Below are 18,481 nucleotides of genomic sequence, written 5' to 3' on the forward strand. Positions count from 1 at the left end.
GAGTAAGAGAGAAGTGAAGGAGCGGAGGCTGCGCTTTAGACCTCCTGCGGAGGGAGGCGGGGCCTGCGGTTGGGCCGGGCTGGGCTGGGCTCTGAAGGCAAGGACGCTTTGTCTTATTTACTAGTGTGCCACGACTAGGAACGTAATGAGGGAGCCCCGGGGCCGCAGCCTGGTCGGGGAACCCCCAGGGTTTCCAGCCTCCCGGGGAGTCCTGGTGTCTTAGTCACCAAAGGGCCTGAGCACTCCCTGTCTGGACAGAGATGATGTTGCTAGCTGAAGGGTGATTATACGTGGCATCTTCCCAGGACTGTACTGGTTTATGCCTGTGGCCCTGGTGTAATTAACAGCATCCCCGTTTACTCTCAAAAGTAACTCCAAACTTGGAAAGATCAATTACACCATCACCCTACCTACTACTTCTGGTAGAAAACTAACACTGCATTGGGGGCTCAGAGACATCTTTGGTCCCTGCACTGTCCCGCAGGCTTTATTTCATCATCACAGTGCCAGATGAGGAAGGTACAATCCTTCTCACTTTTATGAGTGAGAAAGCCAGAGAGGTTGTGTGACTTGCCCTGGGTCACACAGATAATAAGGAGCAGAGCTGGCTCTGGAGGCCTCAGCCATGCTGAGTTTCTGGATAGGGCAAAGCCACAGGGCAGAGGCCATCTTTTACTTTGAAAATCATTGCTGAGACTGACCAGTGCTGGGGTGGGCCGGGTGCTTCTGTGCATGTGTCAGTGTGGGACTATGTGTGAGTATGATGGTGTCCTGTGGGGTGTCCATGACTGCCACCTGCACCTTACCTTCTCCGGCTCTGCTGCATTTCAGAGCAAAACCCGTTCCCCACTTCCTCACCTCCTAGTCAGCCTTCAACCCGTTGAACAATGTTTTCACCCAACCATGTAACTAAAGACAGCCCTATCAAGGGTGCTAAAAACGACAGTAATGTCTCTGTCCTCCTCCTGCACCTTCAGAAGTACCTGACACAGCTGACTGCTCCTTCCCTCTCAAAACACTTTCTTCTCTTGGCTTCCTTGACGCCCCACTCCTGGTTTCCTTGTACCTCGGAGGCCTCACATCCTGGTCTCAGCCTCTTCTCTCCTGGGTGAGCTCATCCAGTCCTCGGGTTTCCAGTACTATCCATTGGCTGCTGAGTCCCACATTTCTAGTGCTTCTCCCTGAACACCAGACTATGTATCAGGGCTGCCCACCTGACCACTCGGTTTCCAGTTACTGGTTTTTCCTTCCTGAGATCAACTGCGTATTCGACTCTGTAGGTATTTATTTTTCCATTTACCCTATGGAGGTGTGCTGTGTACATGGTTCTGTACTTGGCTATTTTCATGTCCTTTCACGTAACAAAATATAGGACATTTCCTCTATCAGTAGATATAGAGTTATCTCATTTTTTTTTTAATGCTTGAATAGTATTTCATTTTCCCCTTAGTAGATGGGGAGCTGTCTCTTAAAACAAACAAAAACAGCTGAATAGCATAGGTACTATAATATATTTAATCACTCCCATATTGATGAAAATTAAGGGTGTTTTCAATCTTGTATTTCTTTCTGTTGTAAACATCATTGCAAGAAATACACTTGGATAAGTATCACTGAACACATTTTTTTAAAATTGTATCTATAAGATATATTCTTAGAAGTGGAATTTTGGGGTTAAAGTATGCTCATTTAAAGTTTTGATAGATATTGCCAAATCCCCTCCATAGATGTATCAGTTTATGCTACCATCAGACATAAAGTGTGTGTTTCCCCATATTCTTGCCAATACAGAGCATTAGCAAACCTTATCTTTGCCAGTGGTATCTCATTATATTTTATTTTGCATTTCTTTTATTATGAGCGAGAATCAGCATATTTTCATACACTTAAGGGCCACTTGTGTTTCTTTTTCTGTGAACTGTCTTTTGCTTTTGCCCATTTTTCTGTTGGGTGGTTGCCTTTTTAAAATTATTGATTTCTTAGGGGCTCTTTACATATTAAAGAAATATACCCTGTGTCTATGATGCAAATAACAAGGATTTCACCCTCCCCTCCAAGTTTGACACTTGTATTTTGACTTTGCTTATGGGGGTTTTGCTTTGCAGAATTAAACATTTTTTTACGTAGTCAAGTGTATCAATCTTATCTTTTATGGCCTCTAGGATTGGTCTTAATTAGAAATGCCTTCCCCCCCTCTGACAACTGGAAAAAGTTTTTCTCCCATGGTTCCTTCTAGCTAAACTAGTGCTTTAATGATGTAAATCAGATCATGTCCCTCGCCTATTTTATCCTGGCACCCACTCTCCTGACATTGCCCTACAGAACCCCAAGTGACCTAGTCCTGCCTCACCTCCCATCACACGTCCCCTTGATCACTGCTCCCCAGTCACACTGGCCTGCTTTCTGTTCCACAAACAGCATGTTCAGTCCATGTTGTGTCCAGCCTTCTGGGCTTTGCATTTGCTGTTCCCTTTGCCTGGACTGCGCTTCAGCTGGCAGGTTCTTCCTCCTTATTCACGTCTCACCTTCCCACCGGGGTATTCCCTGGTCACCCCACCTGAAGAGACCTCACCCACTTCCTCAGCAGTCACTCTTCAGAACAGTATTTGAAATTATTTCCAGGAGAGTAGGGAGCTCACTGGTTGTAGACATCAGTTCCTATTTGTAAAGTAAAAGTTGGGCGCGCATAAGGTTGTGTGTGAGGACTGTCTGTTACCGTGTGGGGTTGGGTAGCTGGGGGTCGAGGGGGTAGCATGAGGCATAGGTGTGTATGGTTGGTGTGTGTGGTTGTGAACGTGCATGCTCGTGGAAGTGGCTGCTAGGGTTTTGTGAGGTTGTGTGCATGTCAGGCTGTGTGTGTGGTTGGGTGAATGTGCTCTGGTGACCAGGTGATTTGATTGCCCAGGTCCTAGTGAAACAGGAGGGAAGGGGGCAGGGCACAACATGTGAAAGGATGACATAGCCTGAGGCCATGACATAAACTGATTAGAACCAAATGGGTCCAAGATGGCGGACAAGTCTACTTACACTAGACCTCGAGCCTCAGGATATGCTCACTGTAACACGTCAGCACACTAAATGACACACCCACAGGCGCCATGACAGTTCCAAGGCCGACCATAAGGATCAAAAAGTAGGCGGTGGCCCAATTCCTGGAAATCCCCGCACCTTCCTGAAATAGCTGGAATACTCCTCCCACTCAGCCTATGAAATCACCCACCCCTATAAAAACTGACAACCCCATACCCTGGTGCCTTTCTCCCTTTCTGAGATGGCCCACACTCTGTCTGTGGAGTGAGTTTCTCCCAAGGCTGCACGCCCCCCCCGCCTTCTGAGATGGCCCACACTCTGTGGAGTGTGTTTCTCTCAAAATAAATCCACTTCTTACCTATCACTTTGTCTCTCACTGAATTCTTTCTGCCATGAGACATCAAAAACCTGAGCTTCATTAAGTCCTGAAACCAGGTGTGTGATCTCAGTTGGAAGACTGTGGGTTTTGTCTGGGTTCGAGTCCCGGCATGTGGGTTCACGAGTCGCAGTCTGAGGTGCACGGTTTCCCTATCACTCCGACCTTGCCAGATGCCACCACTCATTCCTGACATCAGGCAGCGCCCCCAACAGCCGGCCTTTGCTTTTTCTGGAGTGAGCTGGAAGAGTCCCCATTCCAGGAAGAGGCTCTGAGGACCCCCAGGCCCTGTTGGCCCACTCCGAGTTTCTGCTTCCTGAGCAGGCGAGTATGTGGGAGGCCATCTAGGCCATCCTCCCGCCTCAGGGCAGGGCTGTGTTGCACCAGGGCTTAGCAGCTGCCCCGGCCACCCCACTCCCCTCAGGGCCTGCACCTGCTCTCTGGGGCAGCAGGCCTGAAGCCTGCCACTGTGTTCTTCCTGCTCAGGCCTTGGCCCAGCTGGTCTTGCTGCCAGGCAAGAGCCCCTGTGTCTGAAACTCTGCCCAGGCCTCGGGCAAGGGCTTCCCTCTCCTGCTGGAATTTTCTTGTGTTTGTGTGTGTGTGTGTGTGCACACACGGCAGGGACCTGGGCCCTCTCCTGGGCCTGAAGGCCCTTTCTACCTTTGAGCACAGAGATGGGGCAGGCAGAATCCTCTGGAAAGCAGGTTGGCGGAAGCATGGGGCCTTTCCAGTCCTGCTGCAGTGTGTCTGGGGCTGTGGGTAGGAAGAGATGCCCCAGGATCTGGGCTAGAACGTTGCTTTCCTTCCAAGACATCCCAAGGGACATGGAACTTCTGCCCAGCTCTATCCTCAGATAGAGGTAATCCAGGACTTTTCTGAGTTGAAGTCAGGATTCAGTCATTCTACATGTGTCCTGGGATCCCACCCTTTCTCACCGCCCCCAGACCTTACGCCATGTCATCACCCTTTTGCTCTTTAAAAAAATTGTTTTTTTTATTTTTAAAATTTATTTATTTATTTTTTGGCTGCATTGGGTCTTCGTTGCGGTGCGTGGACTTTCTCTAGTTGCGGCGAGTGGGGGCTACTCTTTGTTGCGGTGCGCGGGCTTCTCATTGCAGTGTCTTCTCTTTGTTGCGGAGCACAGGCTCTAGGCGCGCGGGCTCAGTAGTTGTGGCTCACGGGCTCTAGAGTGCAGGCTCAGTAGTTGTGGCACACGGGCTTAGTTGCTCCGCGGTATGTGGGATCTTCTCGGACCAGGTCTCGAACCCGTGTCCCCTGCATTGGCAGGTGGACTCCCAACCACTGGACCACCAGGGAAGTCCCACCCTTTTGCTCTTTACCGGGTCTTTCCCATGACAATAGATACTCTGGTATTTCTCTATCTTAACAAACAAAAGTCCCTTGACCCCACATCATCCAGCATCTGCCTCGTTTCTTTCCATTCCTTTATAGCAAAACTTCTCGGATGAGTTGTCTTGATTCCTCGCTTCCTTTTACTTTCTCTCTGGAACTCTAATCAGGCTTTTGCTCCATATAGTCCACCTACACCGCTCTTGCCAAGGTTCCCGCAGCTAAATCCCACAGTCAAGTTTCAACCCTTATCTTTCCCTGCACTCCCAGCAGCGTTTGGCGGCCAGCACACCACATCCCCTGACTTTTCACCTTCTTTTCTGGCCTTTCTTTCTAGGTCTCCTTTGCTGGTTCCCCCTGATCTCCCTGACCTCTAAATATTGGGGTGCCCGGGGGCTTAGTCCTAGGACTCCTTCTCTGTCCTCACTCACTCTCTTGGTAATGCCATCCCTCTCAGGGTTCAAAATATCAAAATTAGGCTGACAACTCCTAAATACTTATCTCCAGCCCAGACCTTTTACCTGAACTCCAGACCCCTGTATACAGCTGCCACTCAACTTATCCCTCAGGACGTCTAGCAGGTATCGCAAACTTCTCACATCCCAAATTCATCTTCTTAATAGGATTGCCAGATTTAGAAACGAAGCAAAACAAAAGCAAAAACGAAAAACCAAACCCAGGACACTCAGTTAAATTTAAGTTTCACATAGTCCATGAGACATACTTAAAACTAAAAAAAAAAATTTGTTGTTTTTTATCTGAAATTGGAATTTCACTGGGTGTCCTGTATTCTATCTAGCAACCTCCTCCTCAGATTCCTCTCCACCTTCTCTACTCATGTACTCCTGGAGTAAACAGCAATGTTACTCATCTACCTGTTCAGGCCCCATACAGAGTCATGTTGACTCATTTTTCTCATACCTCACATTCAATGGCAGTGAATCATTTTTCTCTTCTCTTCTCTTCTTTTCTTTCCCTTTCTTTTCTATTTCCTCCCTTCCTTCCTTCCACTCTTCCTTCCTTCGTTTCTCTTTTTCTTTCTTTCTTTCTTTCTTTCTTCCTTCCTTCCTTCCGTTCTTTCTTTCTTTTTCACTCTTTCTTTCTTTTTCTTTCTCTCTGTCTCTCCTCCTTTCTTCTTTCCTCCCTCCCTCCCTTCCTTCCTTCCTTTCTCTATCTCTCTCTTTCTTTCTCTCTCTATTTCTTCCTTTCTCTCTCTCTCTCTCTCTCCTCTCTTTCTTTCTTGACTTTGGAGCAGAGAAAGGTTTATTGCAAGGTCTGAGCAAGGAGAACGGGCAGCTCGGGCTCAAAGAGCCCACAATTTCAATGTCACTGAATTATTTTGTCTCTACTTTCAGATTATTTTCAGAATCTGGACACTACTCACTGACTCCATTAGTGTTATTCTGGTAACATTAAAGTCACGAATCATTTCTTTCCTGCATCACTGCAATAGCCTTACAGCTGGTCACCCTGCTTTATTCCTTGCCCTATCTATCTATTGCTAGAAATGCTCCACAGGCTTCCTGCTCACTCAGAGTGACAGCCAAAGGCATCAGGATGGCTTTTAGGACCCTATGTGAGCTGGTCCTTCTCAGCCTCACCAGTGTGCTCTGGCCTCATATTCCACACCTCTTGACTCTCCCCCTGCTCTGCCTCATTGACTTCCTTGCTGTCCTGGGTCCACACTGGGTCTTCCGTAGCCTCAGCACCTGTGAACTTGCCCTTCCTTCTAGCTGACACACATTCCCCCAAACCTCTGCCTGTCTTGCCCCCTCACCTTGCCTAGCCTCCCCATTCAAATTGCAGTTCCCGTCCCTGTGCTCCTTCCATCCCTTCCTGCTTTATCTTTCTCCTTAGCACTAGAATCATGTAGCGTATTTTATATTTTGCTTATGCTTCCTGTTAATTGTCTCCCCATCACTAGAATCTACAGTCATCTTTGTCTGTTGCATCCACTAGTGTATTCCCAATGCCTGAAACAGTGCCTGGCACTTTGTGGACAAAAGTACTCACCAAATGAGCGAATGGTACCCTCAAGCACAGTTAGCTCCTGTCCCAGGCCAGCACATAGCAGCTGTTTAATCAGCCCCTTCCAGCTTAGCCTCCCACCCTCCGACCCTCCAGAAGTCTCTCCCTGACTGCCTGCCCTCCTCCAGGAAGCCTTTACTGACCGAGCCTTGTCTGTCTCCCTTTCTTCTTGCCACCAGGCCCAAATCCCTGGAATTCAAGGGTCAGGTGGGCTGTGTGTCTGGCTGAGTCTGTCTGTCCTCGTCCAGACACTGCTGTCCTTCTGGATGGGAGGAAGCTCTTTGCTTGGGCATCAGGGCGGCCAGAGAAGCCAGCCTGGGGTGCGGCGTGTGCAATATGCCTGAAGCCAACCAGCCGCCTACAGTGTGGGAGGTTCTGGGGCCTTGGTCCTGGGCCAACTAGGTGATGGGCACTGGGCACCGGGGACTAGAGCCTGGACTGGGTCTGGCTGCAGGACTGTGTTTCCTGAACTCACTGTTCCTGCGAACTGGGGAGGTCACAATCTTGGCACCTGTGTAGGTGGTTCGCCATTAGCTGAGCTGGGAGCACAAGAGGAGCAGACAGGATGGGGAAGAAGAAAATTGGGGGGGGGCTTGTGCCTGGAGTTTGCTAAATGATATTTGTGTTTGTAAATGATATTCCCTTGCAGCCACTTTGACAGGGGCCATCAGGACGTTCTGACATGGCTGTAAAAACCCTTTCTTGCAATGCAAGCATGTAGAAGACAGTTTTGCCCCGTTTGCCTCTCCATCCCTGAGCCTCACCGGAAGCCCAACACATGGCCTCTCCCAGGTCCTCAGGGCTGGGGCATGGCTCAGGAATGGTTGTTTCTATACAGCCAAACTGTCCTCTGCATCCAAGTGCCCTGCCAGGTGGTCTGAGCTCCCTGTGGGACGACACGCATGTGGATGTCCGGAGGCAGTTGTCTGGGCCTCGGGAAAGAGAACACTGGGAACTCTCGTGCTTTGCTAGTGCAAATGCAAAACGGTGCAGCCGCTGAAGAATACAGCTTGGTGGTTACTCAGAAAGTTAAGCATAGAATTACCACTTGACCCAGCAAGTTCCCGCCTAGGTGTATACCCGAAAGATCTGGGAACAGGGACTCAAATACCTGTGCGTGAATGTTCATAGCAGCACTGCTCACAATAGCCAGTGTTTGAAGACAACCTGAATGTCCATCAAAGGAAGAATGGATGAACAAAATGTAGTCTGTCCATACAGTAGAATATTATTCAGCCATAAAAAGGAATCAAGTTCTGATACATGCTACAACATGGATGAATCTTGAAAACATTATGCTAAGTGAAATACACCAGACACAAAGGACAAATATCGTGTAATTTCACTTATATGAAATATCTAGGATAGGTGAATTCATAGAGACAGTAAGTTGTCAGAGGTTACCAGGGGCTAGGTGGAAGGGTGGCTGGGGGTTAGTGTTTAATGGGTATAGACTTTTTTTCAGAAGTGATGAAAAAGTTCTGGAAATAGTAGTGACGGTTGTACACCTTGTGAATGTAATTAACACTCTTGAATTTTACACTTAAAAATGATTAAAATGGTAATTTCATTTTGTATATATTTTATCACAATTAAAAAAATGAAGGAAAAAGAAAAAGGGGATGGAAATATGGGTTTGGGAGTCAGTGGTGTCCAGATGGTAATGAAGGCCATGGGGGAGGACAAGTTCACCCAGGGACGGCTGAGGACTGTGGATGGACGGCCTGGGACAGAGCCCTGAGGACCTCCCCAACCAAGTGGGCAGGTGAAGGAGATTGAGGGGAGTGGCTGGAAAGCTGGAAGAGTGGTGTCCTAGAAGCCTGGGTGTATTAGTCGGCACCCTGGATTGCAAATGACAGAAACCCACCTTGAGTTAGTTTGGGCACAAAGGGGAATTGATTGGTTTGCAGAAACGTGGGAAGGGCAGGGGTACCTTGGGACCCCACCAGCACCTGGCCCAAGTCAGGTCTGCTTTCTAGGATGTCTCTCCTGCTTGCCTCCCTCTGCTCCTCCGGGACTGCTGGCTTCCTCTCTCCTCGTACGGACGGGCTTCTGCAACAAGGATTTTTTTTTTTAATTTTTAAAATTTATTTATTTATTATTTATTTTTGGTTGCATTGGGTCTTTGTTGCTGTGCACGGGCTTTCTCTAGTTGTGGCGAGCGGGGGCTGCTCTTTGTTGCAGTGCGTGGGCTTCTCATTGCGGTGGCTTCTCTTGTTGCGGAGCACAGGCTCTAGGTGTGTGGGCTTCAGTAGTTGTGGCACGCGGCCTCAGTAGTTGTGGCTCGTGGCCTCTAGAGCGCAGGCTCAGTAGTTGAGGCGCATGGGCTTAGTTGCTCTGTGGCATGTGGGATCTTCCCAGACCAGGGCTCAAACCTGTGTCCCCAACACTGGCAGGCGGATTCTTAACCACTGCGCCACCAGGGAAGCCTCTGCACAAGGCTTTTGCTCATGGCCTGCAGCAACCTGAGCACACATCTCCCCAGGTTTTGCTGCTACATGCTTCCTTTAGGAAGGATTCAAGTAACCTGGAGAAGACACCTGACTGACCCCACTTCGAGCACATATCCACTCTGAGGTCAGGGGGCCAGGATGCATATGTTGATAGTTGCTTTTGTTACCGAGTCTAAGCTCATACTGCTCGCTCCACGCAGGCCAATAATTGAGCGTTGTTGGGGCAAGGGATAACGACTTTTTTCAGAAAGCCAGCAAACTGAGAAAGATGGTGGGCTCATGCCCCAAAGAACCATCTTGCTTGAGTTAGAACTCAGGCTTCTTTTATACCAGAAGGGGAAGGAGTAAAGTCAAACACTTCCTGGTTCCCATCAGCCACCGTAGGGGATGTGTTAATTTCTTCCTCCCTGCAGTCATTCACAGGTGAACCTGGCCAGGATGTTTCCTGTGAGCTAAACAAAGGTATTTTAGCTTAATGCTCATTACTTGGGTAACAGGGTTCCCAGAGATGGGCCGTTATGTATAATTTGAGCTTATAGGCAACATCCCTTTAGTGATTAACTTGTAATAGAATACAAAATGTTCTTCCCTATTATACCTTTAGCACCCCAGTTTAGAGGGAGGGGAGAATCCTGGGTGCACAGACACATAGGGGAAGAGGCTCAAGAAGGAAGGCTGTTGAACCTGTAAGATGACTCGTGGTTTAAGAGGAGGACTGTGAACACCTGCTGGGCTTTAGCAGCAAAAGACTCTTAGGTGTGCTTGGCAAGGACAAGTCTGAGTGCTGGGGCAGAGACTGGCTCATAGCTGGTGGGAGTGAGCGGGAGGTGACGACATCGAGTCAGTACATGAAGACCAAGACCTCTGACTCAGGAGGCACAGTTGTGAGAGCCAGGAGAGATATGAGGAGGTAGCTGCGGGAGATGGGGTCAAGGAAGGATTTTGTTTTTGTTTTTTGGATGGAGCGAGGTGAGCATGTTTGGATGCTGGGAGAGCCTGGAGAGAAGCAGAGGTTGAAGAAACAGGAGAGAGTAAGGGGGTGGGGAGGGAGGGCATCTGAGCATGGGGTGAGGGGCAGATTAGAACCTTGGCTGGAGCAGGCTCACGCCTTTTTCTGTGCTGGGGGAAAGGAGGAGGACCCATGTGGATACGATTGGTGTATAGGTCTGGTGGCTGTAGACGGGAGAGCGTTCTTCTCAGGCAGCTTTTATTTTCTTGGAGAGGTAGAATGAAAACAAGATGGAACTGACTAGAAGGAGAGTAGAGAAAGTTGAGAAGCCTACCAGCATGAACAACAGCAGAGAGACCGAAGCAGGGAAGAATGAGGACAGTCAGACTGGACTGGAGAACATGAATTTGCAGTGGCCTCATGCTGCTGGCTTGATTCACACCAGCAGAGCCCATCACAGGGTGTAGCGGTGGGAAAACAAGCAGGAGGGGCAGAGGGACAATGGGGGTATTAGTACGATGGCAATCCATTCCAGTTTTATCTCAGCAAATATTTCTTACCCCTTGACGGTATATCAGGTGTGGTGTAGGGCCTGAGGATACATTGGCAAGCCAGGCAGATTCTGTTCGTGCCCTCGGAGAGCTTGCCCTCTAGTAGGGAGGGCAGACATCAATTTATTTTATTTATTTATTTAAAAAATTTTGGGGGGGTATAATTGATTTACAATGTTGTGTTAGTTTCATGTGTACAACAAAGTGAATCTGTTATACAAATACATATATCCACTCTTTTTAAGATTCTTTCCCCATATAGGCCATTATAGAGTATTGAGTAGAGTTCCCTGTGCTATAGAGTAGGTCCATATTAGTTATCTATTTCAGCGGTCCCCAACATTTTTGGCACCAGGGACTGGTTTCGTGGAAGACAATTTCTCCATGGACCAGGGTGGGGGTGGGGGTGCTTTCGGGATGATTCAAGCACATTACATTTATTGTGCACTTTATTTCTATTATTACTACATTGTAATATATAATGAAATAATTATACAACTCACCATCATGCAGAATCAGTGGGAGCTCTGAGCTTGTTTTCCTGCAACTAGATGGTCCCGTCTGGGGGCGATGGGAGATAGTGACACCCAAAGTGTGTTGCTTATGTCCAGTCTACTCCATAAGATGCAGCTTAATTGTCACTTGCCACCAACTGATAGGGTTTTGATATGAGTCTGCAAGCAATTGATTTATTATGGTCTCTGTGCAGTCAAACCTCTCTGCTAATGATAATCTGTGTTTGCAGCCGCTCCCCAGTGCTAGCATCATGGCCTCAGCTCCACTTCAGATCATCAAGCATTACATTCTCATAAGGAGTGCGCAGCCTAGATCCCACGCCTGCGCAGTTCACAGTAGGGTTTGCATTCCTATGAGAATCTAATGCTACCGATGACCTGACAGGAGGTGGAGCTCAGGCAGTAATGCGAGCAATGGGGAGCGGCTGTAAGTACAGATGAAGCTTCACCTCCTGCTGTGCGGCCCGTTTCCTAACAGGCCACAGACTGGTAGTGTGAGGGTTGGGGACACCTGGTCTATTTTATATATAGTAGTGTGTATGTGTCAATCCCAATCTTCCAATGTATCCCTCTCCTCCCCGTGCCCCCCAGTTAACCATAAGTTTATTTTCTTTATTTTTTTTAGAATTTTATTTATTTTTTTATACAGCAGGTTCTTATTAGTTATCCATTTTATACATATTAGTGTATATATATCAATCCCAATCTCCCAGTTCATCACACCACATCCCCTCACCACTTTCCCTCCTTTGTGTCCATACATTTGTTCTCTACATCTGTGTCCCTATTTCTGCCCTGCAAACCAGTTCATCTGTACCAGTTTTCTAGGTTCCACATATATGTGTTAATATAGGATATTTGTTTTTCTCTTTCTGCCATTTCACTCTGTATGACAGTCTCTAGATCCATCCATGTCTCTACAAATGACCCAATTTCATTCCTTTTTATCGCTGACTAGTATTCCATTGTATATATGTACCACATCTTTATCCATTCGTCTGTCGATGGGCATTTAGGTTGCTTCCATGACCTGGCTGTTGTAAATAGTGCTGCAATGAACACTGGGGTGTATGTGTCTTTTTGAATTATGGTTTTCTCTGGGTATATGCCCAGTAGTGGGATTGCTGGGTCATATGGCAATTCTATTTTTAGTTTTTTAAGGAACCTCCATACTGTTCTTCATAGTGGCTGTATCAATTTACATTCCCACCAACAGTGCAAGAGGGTTCCCTTTTCTCCACACCCTCTCCAGCATTTATCGTTTGTAGATTTTCTGATGCTGCCCATTCTAACTGGTGTGAGGTGATCCCTCATTGTAGTTTTGATTTGCATTTCTCTAATAATTAGTGATGTTGAGCAGCTTTTCATGTGCTTCTTGGCCATCTGTATGTCTTCTTTGGAGAAATGTCTGTTTAGGTCTTCTGCCCATTTTTTGATTGGGTTGTTTGTTTTTTTAATATTGAGCTGCATGAGGGGTTTATGTATTTTGGAGATTAAGCCTTTGTCTGTTGATTTGTTTGCAAATATTTTCTCCCATTCTGAGAGTTGTCTTCTCATTTTGTTTGTAGTCTCCTTTGCTGTGCAAAAGCTTTGAAGTTTCATTAGGTCCCATTTGTTTATTTTTGTTTTCATTTCCATTACTCTAGGAGGTGGATCAAAAAAGATCTTGCTGTGATTTATGTCAAAGAGTGTTCTTCCTATGTTTTCCTCTAAGAGTTTTATAGTATCCTTTCTTACATTTAGGTCTCTAATCAATGTTGAGTTTATTTTTGTGTATGGTGTTTGGGAGTGTTCTAATTTCATTCTTTTACATGTAGCTGTCCAGTTTTCCCAGCACCACTTATCGAAGAGACTGTCTTTTCTCCATTATATATCCTTGCCTCCTTTGTCATAGATTAGTTGACCATAGGTGCGTGGGTTTATCTCTGGGCTTTCTATCCTGTTCCATTGATCTATATTTCTGTTTTTGTTCAAGTACCATATTGTCTTGATTACTGTAGCTTTGTAGTATAGTCTGAAGTCAGGGAGTCTGATTCCTCCAGCTCCATTTTTTCCCCTCAAGACTGCTTTGGCTATTCGGGGTCTTTTGTGTCTCCATACAAATTTTAAGATTTTTTGTTCTAGTTCTGTAAAAAATGCCATTGGTAATTTGATAGGGATTGCACTGAATCTGTAGATTGCTCTGGGTAGTATAGTCATTTTCACAATATTGATTCTTCCAATCCAAGAACATGGTATATCTCTCCATCTGTTTGTATCAACTTTAATTTCTTTCATCAGTGTCTTATAATTTTCTGCATACAGGTCTTTTGTCTCCCTAGGTAGGTTTATTCCTAGGTAGTTTATTCTTTTTGTTGCAATTGTAAATGGGAGTGCTTCCTTAATATTTATTTCAGATTTTTCATCATTAGTGTATAGGAATGCAAGAGATTTCTGTGCATTAATTTTGTATCATGCAACTTTGCCAAATTCATTGATTAGCTCTAGTAGTTTTCTGGTGGCCTCTTTAGGATTCTCTATGTATAGTATCATGTCATCTGCAAACAGTGACAGTTTTACTTCTTCTTTTCCAGTTTGTATTCCTTTTATTTCTTTTTCTTTTCTGATTGCTGTGGCCAGGACTTCCAAAACTATGTTGAATAATAGTGGTGAGAGTGGACATCCTTGTCTTGTTCCTGATCTTAGAGGAAATGCTTTCAGTTTTTCACCATTGAGAATGATGTTTGCTGTGGGTTTGTTGTACATGGCCTTTACTACGTTGAGGTAGATTCCCTCTATGCCCACTTTCTGGAGAGTTTTTATCATAAATGGGTGTTGAATTTTGTCAAAAGCTTTTTCTGCATCTATTGAGATGATCATATGGTTTTTCTTCTTCAGTTTGTTAATATGGTGTGTTGCATTGATTGATTTGCATATATTGAAGAATCCTTGCATCCCTGGGATAAATCCCACTTGATCATGGTGTATGATTCTTTTAATGTGTTGTTGGATTCTGTTTGCTAGTATTTTGTTGATGATTTTTGTATCTATATTCATCAGTTTTATTGGTCTGTAATTTTCCTTTTTTGTAGTACCTTTGTCTGGTTTTGGTATCAGGGTGATGGTGGCCTCATAGAATGAGTTTGAGAGTGTTCTTTCCTCTGTAATTTTTTGGAAGAGTTTGAGGAGGATGGGTGTTAGCTCTTCTCTAAATGTTTGATAGAATTCACCTGTGAAGCCATCTGGTCCTGGACTTTTGTTTGCTGGAAGATTTTTAATCGCAGTATCAATTTCATTACTTGTGATCAGTCTGTTCATATTTTCTATTTCTTCCTGGTTCAGTCTTGGAAGGTGATACCTTTCTAGGAATTTGTCCATTTCTTCCAGGTTGTCCATTTTATTGGCATAGAGTTGCTTGTAGTAGTCTCTTAGGATGCTTTGTATTTCTGAGGTGTCTGTTGTAACTTCTCCTTTTTCATTTCTAATTTTATTGATTTGAGTCGTCTCCCTCTTTTTCTTGATGAGTCTGGCTAATGGTTTATCAATTTTGTTTATCTTCTTGAAGAACCAGCCTGTAGTTTTATTGATCTTTGTTATTGTTTTCTTTGTTTCTATTTCATTTACTTCTGCTCTGATTTTTATGATTTCTTTCCTTCTACTAACTTTGGGTTTTGTTTGTTCTTCTTTCTCTAGTTCCTTTAGGTGTAAGTTTAGATTGTTTATTTAAGATTTTTCTTGTTTCTTGAGGTAGGCTTGTATTGCTCTAAACTTCCCTCTTAGAACTGCTTTTGCTGCATCCCATAGGTTTTGGATCATTGTGTTTTCGTTATAATTTGTCTCTAGGTATTTTTGATTTCCTCTTTGATTTCTTCAGTGATCTCTTGGTTATTTAGTAACATATTGTTTAGCCTCCATGTGTTTGTGTTTTTTACATTTTTTTCCCTGTAATTGATTTCTAATCTCATAGCATTGTGGTCAGAAAAGATGCTTGATATGATTTCAACTTTCTTAAGTTTACTGAGGCTTGATTTGTGACCCAAGGTGTGATCTATCCTGGAGAATGTTCCGTGAGCACTTGAGAAGAAAGTGTAATCTGCTGTTTTTGGATGGAATGTCCTATAAATATCAATTAAATCTATCTGGCCTATTTTGTCATTTAAATCTTCTGTTTCCTTATTTATTTTCATTTTGGATGATCTGTCCATTGGTGTAAGTGAGGTGTTAAAGTCCCCCACTATTACTGTGTTACTGTCGATTTCCTGTTTTATAGCTGTTAGCAGTTGCCTTATGTATTGAGGTGCTCCTATGTTGGGTGCATATATATTTATAATTGTTATATTTTCTTCTTGGATTGATCTCTTGATCATTATATAGTGTCCTTCCTTGTCTCTTGTAACATTCTTTATTTTAAAGTCTATTTTATCTGGTGTGAGTATTGCTACTCCAGCTTTCTTCTGATTTCCATTTGAATGGAATATCTTTTTTCATCCCCTTACTTTAAGTCTGTATGTGTCCCTAGGTCTGAATTGTGTCTCTTGTAGACAGCATATATATGGGTCTTGTTTTTGTATCCATTCAGTGAGCCTGTGTCTTTTGGTTGGAGCATTTAATCCATTGACATTTAAGGTAATTATCGATAGGTATGTTCCTATTACCATTTTCTTAATTGTTATGGGTTTGTTTTTGTAGGTCCTTTTCTTCTCTTGTGTTTCCCACTTAGAGAAGTTCCTTTAGCATTTGCTGTAGAGCTGGTTTGGTGGTGCTGAATTCTCTTAGCTTTTGCTTGTCTGTAAAGCTTTTGATTTCTCCATCGAATCTGAATGAGATCCTTGCCGGGTAGAGTAATCTTGGTTGTAGGTTCTTCCCTTTCATCACTTTAAATATATCATGCCATTCCCTTCTGGTGTGTAAAATTTCTGCTGAGAAATCAGCTGTTAACCTTATGAGAGTTCCCTTTTATGTTATTTGCCATTTTTTCCTTGTTGCTTTCAATAATTTTTCTTTGTCTGTAATTTTTGTCAGTTTGATTACTCTGTGTCTCAGTGTGTTTCCCCTTGGGTTTATCCTGCTTGGGCCTCTCTGTACTTCCTGTACTTGGGTGACTATTTCCTTTACCATATTGACGATGTTTTCGACTATAATCTCTTCAAATATTTTCTCGGGTCCTTTCTGTCTCTCTTCTCCTTCTGGGACCTCTATAATGCAAATGTTGTTGTGTTTAATGTTGTCCCAGATGTCTCTTAGGCTGTCTTCATTTCCTTTCATTGTTTTTTCTTTATTCTGCTCTGTGGCAGTCAATTCCACCATTCTGTCTTCCAGGTCTCTAATCCGTTCTTCTGCCTCAGTTATTCTGCTATTGATTCCTTCTAGTGTATTTTTCATTTTAGTTATTGTATTGTTCATCTCTGTTCATTTGTTCTTTAATTCTTTTTCTTTTGTTTGTTTAACATCTTTATTGGGGTATTATTGCTTTACAATGGTGTGTTAGTTTCTACTTTATAACAAAGTGAATCAGTTATACATATACATATGTTCCCATATCTCTTCCCTCTTGCGTCTCCCTCCCTCCCACCCTCCCTATCCCACCCCTCCAGGCGGTCACAAAGCACCGAGCTGATATCCCTGTGCCATGCGGCTGCTTCCCACTAGCTATCTACCTTACGTTTGTTACTGTATATATGTCCATGCCTCTCTCTCGCCCTGTCACAGCTCACCCTTCCCCCTCCCCATATCCTCAAGTCCGTTCTCCAGTAGGTCTGTGTCTTTATTCCTGTCTTACCCCTAGGTTCTTCAGAACCATTTTTTTCTTAAATTCCATGTATATGTGTTAGCATACAGTATTTGTCTTTTTCTTTCTGACTTACTTCACTCTGTATGACAGACTTTAGGTCTATCCACCTCATTACAAATATCTCAATTTCGTTTCTTTTTATGGCTGAGTAATATTCCATTGTATATATGTGCCACATCTTCTTTATCCATTCATCCGATGATGGGCACTTAGGTTGTTTCCATCTCCGGGCTATTGTAAATAGAGCTGCAATGAACATTGTGGTATATGACTCTTTTTGAATTATGGTTTTCTCAGGGTATATGCCCAGTAGTGGGATTGCTGGGTCATATGGTAGTTCTATTTGTAGTTTTTTAAGGAACCTCCATACTGTTCTCCATAGTGGCTGTATCAATTTACATTCCCACCAACAGTGCAAGAGGGTTCCCTTTTCTCCACACCCTCTCCAGCATTTATTGTTTCTAGATTTTTTGATGATGGCCATTCTGACTGGTGTGAGATGATATCTCATTGTAGTTTTGATTTGCGTTTCTCTAATGATTAATGATGTTAAGCATTCTTTCATGTGTTTGTTGGCAGTCTGTATATCTTCTTTGGAGAAATGTCTATTTAGGTCTTCTGCCCATTTTTGGATTGGGTTGTTTGATTTTTGTTTTTGAGCTGCATGAGCTGCTTGTAAATTTTGGAGATTAATCCTTTGTCAGTTTCTTTATTTACAAATATTTTCTCCTATTCTGAGGGTTGTCTTTTGGTCTTGTTTATGGTTTCCTTTGCTGTGCAAAAGCTTTGAAGTTTCATTAGGTCCCATTTGTTTATTTTTGTTTTTATTTCCATTTCTCTAGGAGGAGGGTCAGAAAGGATCTTGCTGTGATTTATGTCATAGAGTGTTCTGCCTATGTTTTCCTCTAAGAGTTTGATAGTTTCTGGCCTTACATTTAGGTCTTTAATCCATTTTGAGCTTATTTTTGTGTATGGTGTTAGGGAGTGATCTAATCTCATACTTTTACATGTACCTGCCCAGTTTTCCCAGCACCACTTATTGAAGAGGCTGTCCTTTCTCCACTGTACATTCCTGCCACCTTTATCAAAGATAAGGTGTCCATATGTGCGTGGGTTTATCTCTGGGCTTTCTATCCTGTTCCATTGATCTATCTTTCTGTTTTTGTGCCAGTACCATACTGTCTTGATTCCTGTAGCTTTGTAGTATAGTCTGAAGTGAGGGAGCCTGATTCCTCCAGCTCCGTTTTTCGTTCTCAAGATTGCTTTGGCTATTCGGGGTCTTTTGTGTTTCCATACAAATTGTGAAATTTTTTGTTCTAGTTCTGTGAAAAATGCCAGTGGTAGTTTGATAGGGATTGCATTGAATCTATAGATTGCTTTGGGTAGTAGAGTCATTTTCACAATGTTGATTCTTCCAATCCAAGAACATGGTATATCTCTCCATCTATTTGTATCATCT

This window comes from Tursiops truncatus, chromosome 1 (assembly GCF_011762595.2).
Source record: "Tursiops truncatus isolate mTurTru1 chromosome 1, mTurTru1.mat.Y, whole genome shotgun sequence".
Classification (NCBI taxonomy): Eukaryota; Metazoa; Chordata; class Mammalia; order Artiodactyla; family Delphinidae; genus Tursiops; species Tursiops truncatus.